Source organism: Crocodylus siamensis, chromosome 6 (assembly GCF_052110815.1).
Source record: "Crocodylus siamensis isolate JL-2025a chromosome 6, ASM5211081v1, whole genome shotgun sequence".
NCBI classification, from domain to species: domain Eukaryota; kingdom Metazoa; phylum Chordata; order Crocodylia; family Crocodylidae; genus Crocodylus; species Crocodylus siamensis.
This window is the reverse complement of record NC_143400.1, coordinates 57,870,764-57,876,763: the sequence shown is the minus strand read 5'-3', so window position 1 is coordinate 57,876,763 and position 6,000 is coordinate 57,870,764. Positions and strand designations below refer to the sequence as shown.

The following is a 6,000-nucleotide window of genomic DNA, read 5'->3' as shown; positions in this document are numbered from 1 at the left end:
ACCTGCTGGATCTCCAGCGTGTCACGGGACAAAAAGGTATGTGTATAAATGCCCCAATACAGAAAAGAAGCTAGGGTAAGCAGATGTGTGTAAAGATGCAGATGAGTGGATGTTTGGAAGACAAAGTGTACAGAAAGGCGGGTAGGGAAAAGTGTGAAGGAATGCAGGTTGTCAGCCAAAAGGCAGATCACTTAGTGTATTAGATGTCATGCAGGTTGTAATGTGTCATAAATCCAAAGTCTATATTCAGTCTATGATTTTTTGTGTCCCATAGATTTATGAAGTGAAGTTCACCTATAAGTTTATCAGGGGTGACCACCAGTTTCTGGAGGAATGTTTGTTCACCAGAGCACCCCAAGGGATGATGAGGTCGACCAGTTATAAACTACTGCAAGACTGTTTCAGGCTAGACATAAGGAAGAATTTCTTTACTGTCCAAGCCCCCAAGGTCTGGAACAGCCTGCCAGCGGAGGTGGTTCAAGCACCTACATTGAACACCCTCAAGAGTAAATTGGATGCTTATCTTGCTGGGATCCTATGACCCCAGCTGACTTCCTGCCCTTTGGGCGGGGGGCTGGACTCGATGATCTTCTGAGGTCCCTTCCAGCCCTAATGTCTATTAAATAAGCTCATCTATAAAAGTGTTTTGTAAATTCCCTTTGAGGATTAGAACTGAGAGATCAGAGAGGGAGTGATTATCTTGTGCTAAGTGTGAACCCACAGGTAGTTGGCCATTTTTGTCATTTATCCAAGACCTCAGAACAGCAGCAGTCTCTCAATGGCTGAGGAAGGGGGTTTGTGCCCGAAAGCTTGCAAAGAACTTTTTTCCAGCTATGTAGTTGGTCTAATAAAAGATATTACATCTACCCAAAGAACCTTGCCTGCCCTTGTCCTTAGACCAATATGGCTACAACCAATAACCTGGCAACTTTTTAACTGTAGAACTTTACAAAAGTAGAAAGAAAAACAACTTTGCGTGTTTTTTAGGTTTCTCTAAGTTTCCTTCTCATAGCAGAAAGGAAAGCTAGTGGAAAAATTTCCCTGTAAGCTATTTGTTGGTGACATCAACAACACATCCTTTAAAAAATTAACTAGATATCTTCTTTAAAATGATATTAACATATATGTTAAACTGTCAGGTACAGTCAATCACTTTTATGGAAGGATGGGCAGCACACAAGGCAATAGTTACATAATACAGTATATCCTCATAAATCTTTCAAAATTCTGGAATTCTCAAAAATATGGCACTTTTTAAGAATACACTACCTTGGGGAGTAGCGGCAGCTGGTCCCAGAGCAGCAGCTACACGTGAAGCGGAGGCATGGAGTGGTGGATGGCAGTGGCAGCTGCCGCGTGCAAGCTTCCTCCTCCATGTCCGGGGGGTATAGCAGCAGGTGGTCGTGGAGCAGGGTGGGGGAGTAGTGGTGGTCAGTCCCAGAGCAGCAGCCGCACGCTGTTTCAAAAATCCGGAATGCCTTAATTTCCAGCAGGTGCTAGGTCCCAAGGATGCTGAATTAAGAGGTTATACTGTATTTATAAAACACCTGATCCAGTAAGAAGAAGTTAGATTCAATCAAACCTGAAGTCTCACAGCATTATTTTTTCCTTGTTTGATTTGAACAAAAAGCAGAGTGATATGTGCTTAAGTAGTAAACAAACATAACATCTACCGGACCAATGATCACTGACGTCCAAAGAAAAAGGTCAATGGAACACTTATGTATTGAGTTTGATGAAATTTGGAATATACTCTCTCTCATACATGCTCTGAAAAGAGGAGTCCCCCCCCCAGTTTTTATTTTCTTTGCATTTTTTCAAAAGGTGTTTCACAACTTATACTTTATGATGAAAAAGGAAATTGCTCATAGTACTAAACAGCAACATGTGAACTGATTAAGACAAAAAGTAAGAACTGACTCTGACTCAAAACAAAATCTGTCCTTTTTTATGGTCTGAAAATATCTGATTAAGTTCTGCTACCTAATTTCAGCTGGAAATGAAATTCACATAGTATGGGAATAGTTATTCTTGAAGTGGGCCACCTCACCTGCTCCCAGGGAGAAATCCTTGGAGAGGAAAAGGGAAATTCAGTACCAATCCATATTCCATGTTAACTGAGTTATCCAAAAAGATTTCACAGAATGAAAAAAAATAATGAAACAACTAAGAACAGAATGCTGTCTTTTTCTTGTTATTAATTTTTAGATAGCATTTTTCTTCCTTAGATCTCAACATACACTAAAAAAAGATGAGCATTTCTGGCTCTGTTTTACAGAGGGGGAAAGTAAAGTTTCACACCAGGATCTGAAATTTACATTGGCTTTGTAAGTCTTCAGCTATGTCTGCAATGTTCATCCTGTAGAATTGTTGGTAAGGACAAAAGTAGAGGGCTTTCAATAGAAGGTTTCTTGCTATAAAACAGGGAGAAGTTACTAATATGATTTCTTAAGGAGAATACATTTTGTGATACAGTAAACTGCAAATATGTGTGAATGTGAGTAATTAAATAAGGGACTTTTCTCGCAGACAGCAGACAAAGGAACTGAAGATTACTGGGTTTGTTCCTTAATTTGGGGTACTTTGCAGCCAGAGACAGGCAGACAGACAGAGGCAGTGTAAGAGAAAAAAAAGATCATAAAAAAAAAACAGAAGACCCTTGAAAAGCAGATGACCTTTTCCCCTTTGCTGACAGTAAGCGAAATGTTAGCCGGAAAACCGGTCTCAAGCAGCCCAAACTTGTTCTGTGCATCTTGCAACTTTGTAACGCAAGCGGAAAACCCTGAATGCGCGCGCAGCAATGTAACGGTTAATGTATAAATATCAAGCTATAAACTCAGGTCAGGGGAGCTCTCTGTCTTTGTGACATTGAGCAACCCCTCTGCAGAGCAATAAACTCGCATGTTGACACTCCCTCGTTCTATGCCGAATTGATCACAGCGAAGAACGAGCCCAGAGACGGGATGTGGCCAGTGCTCTTCAGTGTATGAGCACACCCTTCAGTGTATGGGTGCTACGCAGTAGCTGACCTTTTTCTCCAATAGCGGACAGACAGATTTTGTGCAATCTACTGCAGATCTTTATGTGATTTTGTAAAATAAGGTTATATAAGGACAAACTATGTAGAGCCTTTTTGTAATTTTATTGATTACAACAATAAATCAATATAAAATGTTGGCTACTTCTCTGAGAAGAAACTTATAAGCCATCCACTATCTGAAATATCCTACTACCCTCCTGTTGTACATATTTAGACAGGTCTCTTTCCCACATTGCCACAGCTAGAAACTGCCATGTATGTGGGGTGAGAAATTCAGCCCACATTTACTTCCCTTTGGGCATTATATGTTGGTAGCAGAATTGTTCAAACTACCCCTTTGTTTGCCAGAGCCTAAACAAAGACAGAGAGCAAGAAAGAAACAGTGATCATTTGGACAATGTTTTATTGATATATCTTACAGTGTTAAAGCAAGTCTCTTATCATAATAATAAAGTGAACTCTAAATATGTTTAATGAATTCATGAATATGTCTTGCTGCAGTCCCACAGGGCGATGGCCCCCACACAAGGGGTATGGCCCCCCAACAGGGGGTTCAAACCCCACACAAGGGGTACATACCCTGAACAAGGGGTTCAGCCCTCACACAATGGGGGTTCAACCCCCAAACAAGGGGTACAGCCCCCCAACAGGGGCCAAATTGCCCCCACAGAGGCTACCACCCCCCTTGCAAGGCCCACATGCCCCACCCCAGCCCCTCAATTGCTGCCTCACCTGGCTCCCATCCCCCACCAGTTGCTGCAGCTCCCACAATGGCTGTCACCCCAGCTCCACCCCCTCAGACCCTCCAATGGCTGCCCACCCAGCCTCAGGGCCCCGACCTGCATTCCCAGGCCCCCATGGCTGCCCCCCCAAGCCCAGGCACCATCACTTAAAAAAACAACAAAAAAAACAGGAAAAAAAACAGGAAAAAATGGGAAAAAAAAAGCCTCTGCTTACCTTAGAAGCAGGGGTGGAGGGGCTTTAGGGCCTACTGGTAGAGCCCCCCAGGGCAGCACAGGGCAGCAGGGAGGCAGCAGGGCCTGGGCTAAGGCTGTCACCCTGCCCCGCACTGTGCGGGCAGGGCCCCAGTCAGCCAGACAGCCATTGAACTGCCGGTAAGTACTGGGTTTGGTTTTTTTTAAGTTATGGGGTGGGGAGGGTTTGGGGGCACGGTGCCGGCCAGGGCAGGGTTTGGGGGCCTTGAGGGAGCTGGCAGGGGGAAGGGGGCTGGGGGAGTGGATGGGGCCATCAGGGGTCCCCCCCTGGTCCCCTCACCCTTCCTCCAGCCCCCCCAACCCCTTACTTACCAGCACCTGAGCTCTGGTGCTGAAATATGCGGCCTGGCCGGCCTCCAGTTGCCTCAGGGCATGGTCAGGAACTGTGACCCGCCCTGCTTTGTTAAACATCGATTTTTTTAGACCCCTGGATATCCAAGGGTCTAATTTTCTCCCAGCACTGCAAGTCTGCAGTGCAGGGAACATTTTTTTGTTTCCACACATGCCTGTTGCCCTGCCTCAAAGGGGTTTGAGGTGGAGCAAGAGGTACATGCACACTTGTGTGGATGCGCCCATAGATGCTGATGGGGCTGTCTGGGGCATACTAGCCTCAGAGACATGTTGGTATGAATAGATCACTAATGCACAAAAGCTGAATGAGATAAGTTTTTATTACATTTTGTAATTCTGAATTTAACTATCCTTCAAGAATATTAATTTTCAACAAACTAAGAATCAGGTAATAATCCCAAAGAAATCATCCCATTATCAGTTAATGGCTGGATTTTCAGTTAATAGAGCAAACTAAAGACAAGGGCAGTTAACACTATAACAAACTACAGTAATATAACCAATTTCCAGGGGATTATTGCTATCATAAACCGTATTAAATGTTTTATAAAAGCAGTGGCTTGGGCTTTTTTTAAAAGTTATCTGAAGTAGAGTAAATGAGAGGCTGCGTTGTTAAACAGGTTGCTTCCAACCAATTTTCTAAGCATTTAAGGCACAGGGAATGCTCTGATAGTCATATAATGAATATTTTAAATGCACCAGAGGTTGTTCTTTGTTCTGATAGGTGAGGGAAAGTCATTAACTCTTTTATGTGACCAGATTTCAGCAAAGCTGCATGTAATTCAGATGTACCCATTTCAGATTGTTCTTTGATTGCTAAAGCACATCACTTGGCTATTTAAAATCTCCTTGTCCAGCAGATTATGTCCTAGAAGCAAAAGCAGGAAGACAATCATTATTAAGGGCCCAGTTGTGCACTCAGTTCCATAAATAGCTTAGATTAGTAATCGTAAAAGGAATAAGACTTTAATGTACTTCTGCCCTTTGACTCCATGTGGAGAACATATTTTACCTAAGTAGTCCCCCAGAATTACTTGTGTTCTCTGGACTTAAATAATAAAGGAAAAAACATTAGAATACACTAGAAATAATGTACTCAATGTACATTTCTGTATATCTCAACAATTCTATTTTTAATGTCAGTGATATAACCATTGTAAAACAGTGTTACTTATCCCTATCCTATCTTGGCAAATTTCCCACTGTTAACAAGGAAAAAAATTAAAGAAGTGTGCTTTGCGCAAGAATGAGACATGCAGAGAAAAATATACGGCAAACTGATCCCTAGGAGGGCAGGGTAGTTTTGCACTTTAAAGACTAACTAAATCAGAGGTATATCACGTAAGCAATCATGAGATCAAGCTCACATCATCAGATGCTGTGAAAGGACATGCACGGAGCAGGGTATAAAATGGAGAAAGTGATTTGAATATAAAAGACAGGGAGGGAGGGAGGGGAAAGAGGGGAAGTGGGAAGTGCTAGTCCAGAAGGCAGTGATCCTGACTGATCTTGAGCCATCCAGATTTTATTCCAACAAATTCATATTTCAAATTCATAGATCATGGTTTAGAGCATAAATACAACTGGTTAATTCAGTTTTTAGTATTATATATT

At 42.6% G+C, this 6,000-nt stretch overlaps 1 long non-coding RNA gene across 1 annotated transcript in view; it reads right to left on the bottom strand.

Annotated features, from left to right (window-relative positions):
* Nucleotides 1-4,896: 4,896 nt before the first annotated feature.
* LOC149862870 (uncharacterized) overlaps nucleotides 4,897-6,000 on the bottom strand; it is a 263,605-nt gene continuing 262,501 nt past the window's right edge. The window contains exon 3 of the long non-coding RNA XR_016442906.1: nucleotides 4,897-5,254. This is a non-coding gene — a long non-coding RNA (uncharacterized LOC149862870). The remainder of the gene's footprint in view (nucleotides 5,255-6,000) is intronic.